Source organism: Tympanuchus pallidicinctus, unplaced genomic scaffold (assembly GCF_026119805.1).
Source record: "Tympanuchus pallidicinctus isolate F22 unplaced genomic scaffold, pur_lepc_1.0 scaffold1, whole genome shotgun sequence".
In the NCBI taxonomy this organism is placed as follows: domain Eukaryota; kingdom Metazoa; phylum Chordata; class Aves; order Galliformes; family Phasianidae; genus Tympanuchus; species Tympanuchus pallidicinctus.
Window position 1 is genome coordinate 47647248 of NW_026294618.1, and position 14870 is coordinate 47662117.

Below are 14870 nucleotides of genomic sequence, written 5' to 3' on the forward strand. Positions count from 1 at the left end.
TTTAATTGTTCTTCAAGATCACTTTTTCACTAACGTACCATAAGCTACTGGGTTCAGATGTATTTAAAAAACATGCCTACCCCATTCCTCCTCCTCCCATTTTCAGTGATTTCATTATAACCCTACCCTTTGGTAGAGTTCATGCAATATGCCTCACCAGCTGTTTCTTCTGTGAAAGCAGAAGTGGATTACTTTTAATTTCCACACTTCTCCTTTCACTGAGCCACTACTTACATTTGGCTTTTGTCAGCATATAGGTGTTGAGGCTAGACTCCTCTCTGGAAAATTTGCTGTCTCCATTCTGACTGATAACTGTAGAAGTAAACGTCCTCAGTGAATGTCCCCTATTTTGAATTAAATTGTGAGACAAGGACATGTAAGTGTCCTGTGTTACCAGACTTCCATCTCCCTGCTGCTAATTGCAGAACTACAGGGAATGCTAGAGGGTTTGACAGTGGACAGGGGCTATCTGCAGCCTCTACTCACTGTCATTTTTTCAGGGACTCTGTGCAAGTGATTGGCGCGTTCACTTGGAGAGCTGTCATCTCTCATAATCCACTGGCACAGATATCTCAAGAATAGCTACTGAAACATCTATCCTGCATTTTTTTGTGAGCGATGTCACCCTCTAATTTAACAAATGTATTTCCAGTTATTTTAATAGCACTCTTTATTTCTAACATGATAAAGCAGACTCTTTCATATTTCTGTATGGATTGAATGTTACCTGGGCGAGATTGCAAATATATTTGAGGTTTTGCTGCCATCTGCAGTTGAAATCTAATATTAATCCCAGTTTACTAGTGACCCTTGCTTCCCAGTGTCTCAAGACTTTTGTATCTCAGGCGAGCAACAAGAGAAGCTTTAACAAATATCATTGCATCCTGAACTACCGAGTGCTTGTTCTAGCAGAAGGGAGGGTAAAAGGTTACATAACATTATATAACTTCTTCTGTCTGTACAGTGCACCTCGATGGTCTCTTCAGATGTCTTTTTGGACAAATTATTCTCCTTCCAGTATCTAAGGATTCATAATACAAACTCCCATTTTAACTTGGATCCTCTAACGTTTCAGAAGCTTTCCAGTTGTAACACAGAGCTTGAGTAGTTAGGGATTGAAAGCTGTACATCTCCATTTTCTAAACTGGATCACCTATTTGTTTCATCCCTAAAACAAAATAAGAGGAAAGTCAGTGATGTAACACAGGTCTTCCAGTACTACTGCACTGAGTTTTCTCATTGAGATATGCAATGTATCCTAGTACACAACAGCAAAGCTTTCATGCTGGCATAGAGCAGAATAAGGAAAGATTTCTCTAAGTAAATTTAATAAGATTTACCTCTTCAGTACTATAATCATTCTAGCCACCAGAATATCTAGAAAAATACAGGTGCATCAAAGGACATTTGGGATAATTAAAAAGATTTCTAAATATTTCTCTATATTTTTAACACTGTGCAGATAAGGTATACAAAAAAGTAAAAGAAATTCATAATGTAGTTCTTCATACTTCCTGCAAATAAATGTAGAAATAAGTAAGTAAATATGTAAAAGAATGAGAGGAATACAAGGGAAGTGAGTGGATATAGTTAAGTTCGTGTCATTGACATATTCCAGGCATAGTATATGCCTAGAAAGTAATGTCTCCAATTTTATTAAATTGGCCTATGACATAAGAGGCAGAGGTTGGTGGTATGGCAGTAGAGGTTGAATTTTCCCATTCTTTTAAATTTTGTTACCATACAACACATGGCAGCAAAAGAACCATCTGACAAAACAGTATTTGACATGGAAGAGTGTATGAAGCAGAGGTATGTAATTGAATTCCTCTATGAGGATAAGATTGCACTCATTGACATTCATCAATGCTTGCTGAATGATCATGGAGACCTAACAATGGATGTGAACACACTGAGTTGAATGGTGCTTTTCACCAGTGGCAATGGTGACATGAAAGGCAAACCACATTCTAAACAGCCATACACAAACATCACATCATGAAATGAAGAATATCATATATCATATTTTGATCAGCTCATCCATGTGATTTAGTGGACTATGTCCAGAGAACTCTGTACAGAACTGAATATCAACTTCAATGCCTTGGAAACCATGGTGTCAATTTTGGAATTTCACAGAGCTTGCTACAGGTGGGTCCCACAACTGCTCACATGCGAACAGAAAGAGCACCATGTCTGAGTTTGTCAGGACATATTGAACAAATATGTTGCTGAAGATGACAGCTTCCTGGATTGTATCATTACTGGTGACAAGATTTTGTGTCGCCACTATGAGCTAGAGTCAAAATGGAAGTCCATGGAATAACAACAAGTGAATTCCCCACAGAAGAAATATGCAGCCCTCTGTGCATAAAGTATGTAAGAGATTATTCTTTTACATCATTGTCTCAAAGCTTTCTGGGGACACAGATGAACAAGTCCAAGGCAAGGATTAAGAAATCCTTTGTCTGGAGAACACTTATGGACAAGTCCTGGGCAAGGGTTGTGAACTGAGGGACACAGATGGACAAGGCCAGGGGCGATGAGGGAGATAAGCTGCAGCTTAATGGCTGTGAAGCAGTCTTTTGAGTAGGCTTATCTCGAGGAAGATGGCCATCTCAGGAGGTGCTGCACATGACTCTTATCCAAGCACCCAAGAATGCCACGTTGGCAGGAGGATAAATGAGGAATCGAAAACCATGAGGTTTAGTTTTTCTGGCAACAGATTCCTCATGAAGAAGAAAAGGTTTCTGAAATGAGAAGCCTCATGATCACTTGCTGTGTGCTCTACCATGATGCTGAAGAAGATCAAAGGTATCTGCCATCAAATTCCTCACAATGGAATTCCTGCATGTTAACAGACCCCCCTGGGCCTGCTACTTCCTTCCGGATTGGCTCTGCAGCCTCTTCCTACTACCTGCTTGCTGCCCAAGGCCAGACACACTGCTGCTTCCCCACTCTGCTCTTTGCCTCAGCCCTTCAAAATGTCATGCAATAGGACTGCTGTTGGATCCTGGTGGTGACTATCCCCACTTTATGCAATTCTTGCCTCTTTCCTATCTTTTCTATTTCCCTCCTTCCTTTCCCAGTCTCCCTGACTAGGATTTATAATAAACTGGTTGGGTCAACATTTGAACCATTTTTTTTTTAATCTCACACGCCGGGCATACAGATATTAAAAAGAGCCTCCTCTCCCTCCTATAAATTGGAGTGAGACAAAGTGACATGCACTCTTTTTTTGGGATAGGAAATACATGATCCTTTTAGATTTCCTGCAGCCTAGAAAGCCTCTGATTGCTGCGTCATAACATTGAGTAAACTGAAGCCTCCAACTTCCCGAGTCAGGCCAGAGAGGAGGACAACTTTTCTCCTGCAACACAAGCCCCATACTGTTATGAAGACAGTGAAGCACATTGTCAGTCTTGGCTGCACTGTCTTAACACATCCACCACATAATCTGGTTTTGGTATGTTCTGACTTTCATTTATGTGGATCAAGAAGAAACGGACTCTGTTGGCAATATTTTCCCAGCAATTACAACATCACAACAGCTGTGAAACAGTGGGTCACCACCTCAGGTGGTGCAGATTTTTATACAGAATTTTATTGCTGGTGAAAGTGCTCAGTCTGTGGTGGTGACTATGTTGAAAAACACTATTTTATAGCTGAGATTTTGTAGTAGTGTATTTGTGTTATTGTGATCTTTGTATCTCTTGTAGTTTCCATGGAAATGAACAGGAAGAATTACTTCTAGGGCAACCTATATAGTTACATATTTCTTCTCAAATAGATGTAGTTGAACAGTTTTAGGTACTTTGATAAAAAACTAGATCTGACCATCAGCATAAAACAGCAAAATATTAATTTCTATTAGATTTGAAGACTCTCATGCTCCCAAAAAGTAATTATATCCCATTACACAGGTATTGGCTCTAGCCTTTCTAACACAGCACAGTTACAACTCAAAATCTCTGTACTTGAAAAGATCTGCTATACAAATCTTTGAATATCAGATCTTTGCAAACCATAGCAAAATGAACAAATATTGGAAGTCCGATCCTTCTAGACTGTAAATCATCTTTTTTCTTCTGAAGCAAATGGAGCAACAGCACTGATTTGCAGAAATAGAGGATCCAGCCCTGGATTTTAAGTATTTCATGAGCTCTTCACTCAAACTGAGAACCATACATGACTGAAGTAATAGTTCTCTTACTGCATACAATAATTTGTGCTCTTTAGCCCAATTAGAGTACTTAAAGAATCAACAAGTATAATAAAAGTACAACTTAATAGTGATAGAATTTAATAGTGATCAGATTAAGTGTATTCAGAGTAATCATTGAGTGAACTACCAGCTTCTTTTTGCAATCACAGAAAATCAGTGTCTTAATTTCTGACAAATGGTGATTGTTTCTTATGCATACAGTGCACAGATTAAATGAGAGCAACTGGATTTCGACAGTTTGTGTTTTTCCAAAGGATGCTTAACACAGCAATCTTGAAGTTCACATAACAAGAAATGGTTTCCATGCTGAGTTCAAGGTCAGAAACTGTATCCCTTATCAATCCAGTTTCAGTGAACGGTCTGTATGGTCTAGAATTTGCCAGAAGGCATGCCAGGGAATCTGGGAATATTTCTATTCATTAGGAAGCTGGATATAATTGTGTTAATATTTGTTTTCTCCCTCACTGTTCATGGGAAGACTGTATAGTCCTCCGATGTACAGAACTATCTGTTCTTCAGCATCAGTGAATCATGGAGATCTCTTTTTAGCTATGCTGTGAGACCTTGAGTAAGTCGCTTACTTTTATTATAGTATTAAATATTAGGTCTTCACACTAAGGTCAATAATACCTGGCTGACAATTATATTACGAGGCTTAATTGATTAAAATGTTCTGAAACTTTTGACTTCAAGTCATTTAAAAGCTCTTATTATGTATTACGTGATTTGACTAATGATTAGTAAATTCATGATTAGTACATTCAGAATTCATAAAAATTAGCTATAAAGTTATCTTCTATAAAATTATGCTAGTATATTTTTTTTTACTATAATGCATTCAAATTTTATCTTGAAAGATGATAGAGCAAACCATTTTTTCCAGATTACTTTAGTAAACAGTATAGCCAAAAGATATTCTCACAAACTTAAATTTACTTATTTCCTAAATTCTTAGTATATTTAATAATATCCTGAACAGCCTATCAATAGATAAAAGACTACAAGGAAGTACATTATGTTCTGTGTAACAATTCTTAGTGAGCAAAGCAAACCTTATTTTGAATTACAAATTTTCTGTGATCAGAAAGTACTAATTTGTGACTTAGTTCAATTTCTTACATCTACCATAGACCTAGCATAGGTAATCTGAAAACTCAGCTTCATTTAGATCTGAGGTTTTGGTCATGTTTTTAATTTTTCTTTGGAGCAAAATTTTCTCCTGAAGGAAAAAAATTTTCTCTCATATAGAAAAAAATACTCAGAGGAATCCTTCTGACCAAGAAAATAACATCAACTAACAAGTCATCAAGCTAAAATGCATTAGAGTGTGCTGTGGGCTGGAGTGCTAGAGGGAAAGGTGCAAGAGCAGACTAAAACTAAAGCCTCCCAAAATATGTCTGCCACCACTTACATCTTAGGATAGAGAGTCTATGTTGCCACAGGATTTGCTTTTCAAGGCCCAGGATAGTACTTCGGGCTGTGGGACACGAGACATGTCTGGTGGTTGCTTTCACCATCGTAACCACATAGCATAGACACGATGAGTTTGTATGAGTGTGATATAATCCACCTTCCAGGCTTCCCTGTAACTACATTTCAGTCATTTCCCTCCACACCAAACTCCAGGGTTAGCAGAATTCTGTATTGCCAGTTGAAATCATTAATCTTTGCAAGAGAAAGGTGACAGGACTTTTCCAAAACTGACACTGATTTTATACTTGTGCCTCCTCCTGGAGTCTGAGGCTGGCCTAGATGCATGCTCTCCCTGAGCTTCTGCTTCATTCCATTTGCTTTCCTTTCAGGAAGCTGTCAATAAAGACTGCCAGAGAAATCAAAAACTCTCCTTTACTTATGATTGACAGTGGTTGTACGTGAGAAGAGAAATAAGGAATAAAAGATTAGGTCATTTGAGAAGGATGGGTTGCCTTCCACCACTAAACTCTGTAAGTACATGAAAGTGGAAAGGAGGGAGGAGAGGAAGAAAGTAAAAATCCTGAAGTGTCATCTAACTTGCAGATTAGAAAGGAGAAATAGTGGCAATTATGGTAAAAATGATAACAGTAACATGCTGTGTGGTGTTGTCTTTACAGGATCATGCTCTACAAAATGCCCTTGTTACTCCGCTCCAGTTTCTCCAGTCTCTGAAATCCATCCATTACTTACACATCTCCCTGACAGAAACTCCCTCTGCAATTCCTGCACTGTGAAGTGCAGCAACATCTCATTCTGTTATAGCCACCTGCAGCCCTGTGCCACCAGCAGTTCCTTGCCACCTTGTCAGTTGGCAGAGTTCTCAGCATTGGCCCAGACATTTCCTAGCAGCCCTGCTAGCTTTTAGGGCCTCTGAGAGGTTTGGACTTTAATGTCTGCTCATTTACATTTTCTGCTTCCTGGACTGGGTGTGTGAATGCAGTCAAAAATCTATAGTGAGCCCAGCAGTACACGGCATACCCTGAGTGAAGAAAGAGCTCTCCTGATTTCTCTGGATGAAGAATTCACTCAATTGTAGCATGATGTTGGGTTTCATTGTAATGTAATTCCATTTTAGGAGCTCTGTTATGAATAAACTAATAACCTTGCAGCTGCCATTTTGAGTCTCCCTACTTTTGATTATAGCTCAGGGCTAATTGCAGAGGGTAAATGGGGCAGAGCCAGAAGAGGGAAAAGCTTTAAAAGCTGAACAGCTGGCAGTTGCTGAGGCAATAAAGCAATAGAAGGAAGTAAATAAGGATGTCTAGAAGAAACTCATTCTTGCTGAAGATTTCAGCAAGATAGGTTTTCTAGAGGGTATATTTATCTGTATGGTTATCACTTGGTTTTATGGAAATTTGCACACTCTTTGAGAGCTGTGCATTGACACAAAGATGGAGACATGGCAACTGAAGGTATTTGGATGTATTTTACATTTGACAATAGTTCCAGAACCTGCTGGATATAAAGAAGGATCAGAGATAAACTATGTGAGAGTGATGAAACCTAAACTGTGAAGAGCTAATTAACACGAGCTAATTAAAGAGAGTTGGCCAAGGATTGCTCTACCTGACCCACTTTGAAAGAAAAGTAAATAAGGAAAATAAGGGATTATTGAATCAAAGAATTATTTGGGTCAGAAGGGACCTTGAAAACCATCTGGTTCCAGTCCCTGTGATACGGGTAGGAACTCTTTCTACTAGACCAGTTTGCTCACAGCACCATCCAGCCTGGACTTGAACATTTCCAGGGGTGAGACATCCACAGCAACAACCCTGGACAACCCATTTCTGTGCTTCAGCACCCTCATAGTAAATAATGTCTTCATAATATCCAAATTAACTTATAATTTATACAGTTGTTCTAACCCTGACAAGGAGTTTCCCCTCATCCTTCTTAAGAGTCTCTTCTCCTTTAAGTACTGAAAGACCACAATAAGCTCTCTTCAGAGCCTTCTCTTCTCCAGGCCAAATAACTCCAATTCTTTCAGCCTGCCTCTGTAGGATTATTTCCCTAGCCCTCTGATAATCACTGTGACCTCACACGGACATGATCCAAGATGCACATTCTTACACTGAGAGCCCTAGAGCTGAACACAGTGCAGCAAATGTTCATGAGAATAGAGCAGAGGGGAACAATCATCTCCATCAGCCAGATATCATGCTTCTTTTGATGCAGCCCATGATATGGTTGGCTTTCTGGGCTGCAAACATACATTGATTGCTCGTGTTCAGTTTTTTGTCCACAAATACAGACAAATATTTTTCTGCAGAGCTGCTCTCAGTCCACTCATTGCCCAGCCCTTATTGATACATGGGGTATATAGTAGTACACTGAAGTAGAAAAGGGCTAGCAATTAGAAGTAGTGTTACTATGACAATAAAACAAAGAGAAGAGTGTACCTTCAATCAAGTAATGCAGTTAAATATACTAATGCAGTTAGAACCCATTTAAATGAGGCTGAAATCAAAGCTTCTGATGAAAACCTTTGGAAACATAAGCTTATCTGGTGAACTTGATTTAAGAAACTTAGATGCAATCCTAAGATAATGAAAAATAGCACATATGCTACTAAACAAAGTAATGTGATCCAGATAGCTACAGACCTGTTTAACTGTCAAAATATGTAAGCCCTCATAACCAATCAGGATTTGAAAGAGTGGAGAGCTTATTTTCTTGAAATAATTTAATTTGTTTAGTTTAAGTATAAGATTGGAAAGAAAATTGTTCAGATATTAAAGTACATTAAGGTAGTAAACATAGGGATAGAGGATATGTTTAAGTTACAGGATATGATGATAGCTCAAGAACAACTTAGTATAAAGTTAGTAAATGCTGAAAGAACAATCACAGCATTAAAATTCTGTGATAGCTCACCAGAAGGATTAATGGGACTTAGAAGCTGTATAGGATTTGGCTGGTACTTGATCAGCTGCCAAAATAACTTGCGCCTATGGAGACAGCAGAGGTCAAAAATTGATGACTTCGAAACATAAGACTGAGAAGGACATTACATTTCTAGGAATATGAAGAGAATAGTTTTCTTAATAAAAAAAAAAAGACAAAGCCTACATAAATCACTCTCATTCTTAAAACACAAACAAGAACCCCCACATTAATATTAAAGGTATATTATTTCTCCAAGGGAGCTAGGACATCTCACGACACCAAAGGAGGTAAAAAGTATTTATCATCAGGAAAGTGCAGACTCAGGAAATCTCTGAATCAGAGTCTGCACAACTGCATGGCCTTCTACTCTGAGGATTTGCATGGTAAATGGTTATATTGTTTTGGCCTAAGGGAAAGATACCGTCAGGTGAAAAATTGCTCGGGTTGCTGGTTTTGACAGAAGACAGACTCTCTGCAGGAATCCTTTTATCTGAAGGACAGACTGAATCCAAAATAGATGCAGTTTTAATAGTTGAATCATCCATGTCCACTTAAAGCCATTACTAAGATCACATCCTACTAATGAGGCAGGGAGGTCTTTTGTGTGTTTCCTCATACGATGGAAAGAAATGAACATTTGGTTCACTCTTGCACCTCCCGTAACACATGACTCACAGAGTTGCAGCTTTAGGATTCTCATTTGAGTACATTCCCATGCATCTTAGAATTTAGTGGGTTTCTAGTAAAACAACAAACAAGTCAGCATTTGACTTGTTTTCATTAAGTCTGTGCACCTATCAGAAATTATTCTAAACATTTGCAGCAATGAAAGTTTCCCTAAACTTCACCAAAATGCTCTGCAGTACCCATGATCTTATATATATAGTTGAAGTAAAATCTCAGCTCTGCTTCTGAACTCAGAAAGAACTCATATCTTTGTAGAAAACAAACTAAACGTGTATCTCAGCTGACAAAGAAGTAAGTATGAAATAAGTACACTGTTTTAAAGGCTGCAGTCTCATGAGCAGAAACCAAAACTCTTGTTTTATGGAAGGCAAATAATAATTTACCAAATTAAATAATAATAAATAAAATAATAATGTACAAAAGCTCTGCCTAGGAGTTTGCAGCTACTGCTGTGAAATCCTCCCCCCTTTTTTTTTTTAAATACTTCATATGTTTTATTTGGAACCATTTTTAAAAGAAGCACAGAAAATAAACATGTGCAAAGCGTTAATTCGGCAATAATGTTTGAAGTATCATCTGAATAAAACACTGTAGTACCAAACTTTGGTAAGGGATGTGGTAATGTATTTAACAGGATTAAATAATATTTTTTTCCTTTCCAAATAAATTATAAATGTCACAGTTCCGCACAGATGAAAAGATTGAATTAATTAGCCTGTCACCTGAGAGCTTTCGCCCTTTCTACAAGGGAATGAAGTGATTTGAAAGAGTGCTGGAAAGGGCCCTCGTTCCACTTGACCTTTCCAGAGATGTGGCAGACAGATCGATGGGGAAGTAACTGCAACAGGCTGACACCTTGTAGAGAAGGTATGCTTCAGGAATCAAGAGTGCCTAAATAAGTTATAAAAACTACTGCCTTGTTTTATGAAGAGGTCTTCTGTTATCTTGGTTAATGCTGAGTTAACTTCCAATCACTTTGCTGTTTTTTTTTTCCTCCCTATTTATTTGGTTGTATTTAATTATCTGCATCATTGCTAGAATAAAATTATTTGATCTGAAGCATCAGTGGTGCAAATTGTAGTTGGGATTGTAGTAAGAATAGTAAGATATTGTAAGAATTGAGGTCTACTAGCTCTTCCAATCTGGATAGTTTTGTGCTGCTATGAAGTCCAGGCTCTCTATAGGATAATGATAGAGCAGTTTTTTCCAGTAAGCTTTGATCCATTGTTTCCTTGTTGACAGAGAAATAGAGAAGAATACAGAGAAGGCAAGCTGTTGCAGTCACCAGCTTGTGTGCTGGATCTCTATTTAGAAGATGAATTCCATTGACTAAATCCTGCTTTGGGTAGTGAGGGAAGAATTTAAGAACCTTCCCTGTCTACCCATTTTCCATCAACCAAATGTATGTATGTCTGTAATCTTTTGCTTATAACCAGTAAGCTCTGGATAGTTCACTAACAAAGAAAAGCAGCATTTATTGCTGTATGGGCAAGCTAAGTAGCAATGTTGATGTTAGCAGCCAATCCAGGTATATTTCTCCTAATCGCTCTCAAAACAGACATAAATGCCACAAATTACTCAATAAGGAACCTATGAGATGTTTCTTGGATTGTTGTGCAACAGTGGAAATAAGTAAACTGTGACCACTTTGCTAAAATATAGTTTTCCAAAAGCTCAGAAGCATGTACTTGCTTACCCCATTGTGGGTACTGTTAAATCACTCAGTGCTGCTTTGGAGCTAAGTGGCAGTACAAACATGATTTACATATCTATGTCTATAACTGCAAATAAAATGATGCCTGGAACTTGAGTACACTGACACTTTTTTTTTTTTTTTTTTTAACATAGTCCACGGTTCCTTAGGTAGATCAAAACATGCTCTTCTAGCATAAGCCAAGGCTGATCACAACATGGAGTCTGAATGCAGCACAACTATTCTGCAGGGAAAGAGCTTTAGTGATATGGATGTAGATTTTCAATAGCAATTGCTAGAAGGGTCAGAGAAAAACCTCTAGAACAGTTCAGTTATTTTGTTTTTTTGTTTGTTTGTTTTGTCTGTGTGTGTTGGGTTAGCCAACATCTTTGGTCACAATAGAAAACCCAAGAGAAGCTGAAGCTGACTGCAATAACTCAGCTGTTTCCTAATGTGTATAATAGCAAGGTCAGTTGTCTGTAAGATGATGCTTAGTCTCCAGGCCTTGCTTTGATGACTTTTCAGTCCTAAAATTAAATGTTTGGTGAAGATTAATAGAATAAATTCTGCCTCTGTACAAACTACAAATGTAGCTCACAGCTAATGCTGAGCCATGTGCTTTTGTACGCCTTTGTCTAAATTCATCTGAATTTCCTTTTATTAAACATTCACATAACTTAAACAAGGAATAATAGGCTGTGAATTTACACCCATACCCCCTACAGTAGTGATCAGCTACTTTTGTGTAAGGTGAGAAACAAGGATTTATAATTTTTTTCACATTTGTGGATCTAACTCTGACAAATTACCTTGAGGGTGCAAGATGAAAGATGAGGCTGAAGTGGCTGGATGCTGAGTCCAAAATTATACTCATCAGTTTAAAAGTTCAGTATTCAGTGATTTGATTTAGGACAGGAAACTAGATACAGACAGCCTGCAGACTGACTCGTGGGTTATTTGTATAAACAAGTACATTGTGAATGCCATTTGTTACAAGCAAGCTCCACTTCTCATGCGACACTGCTAGGAGTTTGAAGTCTCATCTGCTGAGAAATTATGGTTTATAGCTGCTCATTTTCCAGATATCAACTGCTCTGAGGCAAAGAGTGAACATATTCAGAATAATACAAATACCAAAAGAAAAAGTGTGCCTGGCCTTGCTCCCTTTGTGTACCCTCCTGCAGCAATTAATGTACAGATCTGCAGCAGTATATTGCTGTTTTTCATCTCTCCTGTTGTCTTCTTTACCTCACAAAACCTATACACTTGAAAGTAGCTGAATAAATCTTGTAGGTGCTGTTGTTCAGGAGATGTCCAGCTACTTCTTTGCTGGGCTTTGTGTTACACTCTTGCCCTCTTCGTAGTATTGTTCTGCAAGTAAGGGAAGTGCTGAATGACTCATTAATTTTTTTGATTCCCATTTCTCTCTTTAAAAAAATTTTAACACTGAAAAGACTTCTCAGAACTTGTGCCTCCCTTACCAGTCAATCTTTCTATATAGAAGTCTTTGGCTAGACTGTATTTTCTCAATTTCTTAGCCACCATTTATTATCTCTTCCGCATTGAAGCATAATCTTTTAAAATGAGTTCAATTTCTTTCTACTGTGTTTTTGTAACTTCTATCATCTATGGAAATGCCCCAGTGGAAATAGGAGGTGCCCCTGAAGTCCAAGTCTGAAAGTGATTATGGCAAAGAAGAACATTAACCGACTGTACAAAAGTACCTGTAAGTTTTGTTCCAGAGATTATTATATCAGATAAAATGGAAAATAACCAGAACTGTTGTTTTAAGAGAAGTATTTACTCTGTATTTCAAACAGAACTGTAAACATGCTAGAAAAGAAAACTTTTTTTCCTGTTAGAACCTGACATAAAAACACATGGTCTAACAAAATGTTAATGTCTTCCTCAGTAAAAATCTCATGATGCTGGATGTCCTGAATTACTGAAATAAGTACTGTATAGATCAGTCACCTGTACTCCAAACATTTGTTTTTTAATGCCTTCTTTATACAGTGGTCCAGCATAATTTTTGAACTAGCCCAGTTTTAACAGTCTTCAGGAATAAAACTGAAGTCTTGATGAACTACTAAATCACTGTTCTTTTAGGAGTGGTGGGATTCTGCTCAGATGATCCAACGTGTTTATGAGCTGCTATTATCTTCATGACCTTTCAATGCAAAAGAACAATCAATCTGACTCTCAGTTCCTGAACTTTCCAGTTAGTACACGGAGGTTAGATCTATGTGAAAATGATTGTTGGACACCAGCGTTGTCAGGATGAAACAGGCAAAGCATCAGGAAGTGCCAAAGATAAGTGGACAATAATTCCACATGGAACTCCCAACTACTAATTTGGAGCCTCTTGGAGAGAAGTGTCACCTCTTTCAAAATACAGGAAGAGCAAGCTAGTATTTAGTGAAGAAAAGTTTAGCAATGTTCGAGGCATTTCCTTTATTTGAAAAAAATAATAAATAAATCAGGAAATAATTTCCAATATACCGTGAAGTCATAGATAATAGCTGTGCCCTCTGGGTTTATGGATTTGTATGAATGAATTTAAAAAAACCTGCATGGCTTTGTACATATTGCTAAGCCTTATAAATGAAGAGAACGAGAAAGGACTATACTGGAGTAACAGGAAGATGTCGTCTGTTATGTGAGAAGCTAAGGTTTGCATCCCTGCTACAGAGACAAGTTCTGAACTCAAATATTCTGAATTAATAAGCACAGGCTAGGCTGGACTGGTGAGTGAGTAGTGGAAAACCAGGAAATCAGTTTACTAGCGTGCCAAGTGCAGGCTTGAATTGCCACCCCACACAGGCTTGATGGTTTTTTCCCTGGTTGAGGATATTTTAAGCAATGCTTATTATTCCCAGCTTGATTCTGCCACATGCATTTTCTCATACAATGCCCTGCAGTGGCACTTCTCATGGAGTAGAAAGTGAATGAGAAATATTGAGGTCTTTGGAGATTCACAGCACAGCCTTTGTGGACTTAGAAACACTTTCCTTAACTTGTGAAAGCATGAGTAGTTTACAGTGTGTGTGTGTGTGTGTGTGTGTGTGTGTATATATATATATATATAATATATATATCTACACACTGCAATATATATATTATATATTATATATTATATATTATATATTATATATATACATATTATTATATATATATTTATATATATATATATATATTTAAAGTGCTCCTTTCATTTTCAGTCTTATGTCTGGGAGGAGTAGGAATTGCAGGCTATTCCTACTTCTGAAGACATGAAAGTGCAATAGATTGCATAGCATGAGGTAGAGTTTCTGATTTTATGTGGAAACAACTTCAACTCTAGTGAAAATTCCACAATAACATCTTCAAGTATCTCCAAATCCTGTTACAGTTAAGCCCTATAACAAACTTCACTTATCACTTTGTTGTCAAATAAAATATAACAACTGGGAAACAATGGCCAATACCATACTAAAACAACATAACACTATAGTACAATGGAAAGCAATAGCAGCAGTGTGGCAAAGTCCCAGGCCACAGCAAATGAGAACAAGCACAACTGCAACAGTCATGGATACAAAAACAAAAGGAAAAATAAGCTGCTTACCTTTAAAAGGCCTCAGGTAGATACAGCTCTCCAACAAACCACCCTTGCCTCCATTACCAACCCTTAAATGAGATCTGGGAAGGAGTGGATCCTGGCTTCACCCCTTCTGGTCATTCAGGTACATTGCATGCAGCTGAGCTCCCCTGGGTTGGCCTTGCCTTCCCACCAGGTGTTCAATCACTGTTTCAGGCCCTGACAGCATTTCTGCTACAGATATTCAGAGTGGCGACAGCTAACAAAGATGGAAGTCAGTGCCACAGATGTATATTTAGGCCTGGGGTTTAGAGAAATGGACATCT

General features: G+C 37.9%; 1 long non-coding RNA gene across 2 annotated transcripts; it reads right to left on the reverse strand.

Moving 5' to 3' along the window:
- Positions 1 to 295: 295 nt before the first annotated feature.
- Positions 296 to 14601, reverse strand: LOC128078738 (uncharacterized). 2 transcript variants are annotated; one of them, XR_008205779.1, is made up of 3 exons: positions 14572 to 14601; positions 8573 to 8646; positions 296 to 1168 (listed from the first exon to the last, which is right to left on the reverse strand). It is a non-coding gene; the product is annotated as an uncharacterized LOC128078738 (long non-coding RNA). The 2 variants fall into 2 exon arrangements; XR_008205781.1 differs by lacking the exon at positions 14572 to 14601 and adding an exon at positions 9006 to 9088.
- Positions 14602 to 14870: the final 269 nt, after the last annotated feature.